At 43.4% G+C, this 394-nt stretch overlaps 1 protein-coding gene across 1 annotated transcript in view; it reads left to right on the forward strand.

Annotated features, from left to right (window-relative positions):
* Positions 1-394, forward strand: part of LOC119592501 (membrane metallo-endopeptidase-like 1) — a gene marked incomplete at its 3' end in the record, with an annotated part of 17,484 nt that overhangs the window by 6,564 nt on the left and 10,526 nt on the right.

The raw sequence follows: 394 nt of genomic DNA on the forward strand, positions 1-394 counted from the left end.
ATTTTTTTTTTAGGTGTTTTCTTTATGTTCCTCGTATGGATGTGTTTGCACGCGTGAATATTTATGCCAAATGTGCCATTGTTACATCCAGCCTGGTGTCGTTAAGCTTAAGTCATAGGATTCCAGCGGCAGTTGTAACATCCTGTGATAAGTGGATGTAAATGTTAACATCTCGAGCATATCCTGCCAGGTGCGTGCGTGCTCTCTTGAGCTGCGTCTCTTGAGGAGGGTTTTAGAGAGGCTGTTCAACAGGGAATTCGGGGTCAACTTCCCCGCCGTAGGTCGAGTTAGGGAGTTTGCATTCATTTCCCGCTACTCTCGAAGTGGTAGAGTGATATATATAGATTTCTACCAATTTATCAAATTGTTTATCTGTTTGCCTATCGGTCATTCG

The sequence above is a fragment of the Penaeus monodon genome, chromosome 30, assembly GCF_015228065.2.
Source record: "Penaeus monodon isolate SGIC_2016 chromosome 30, NSTDA_Pmon_1, whole genome shotgun sequence".
Lineage (NCBI taxonomy): Eukaryota > Metazoa > Arthropoda > Malacostraca > Decapoda > Penaeidae > Penaeus > Penaeus monodon.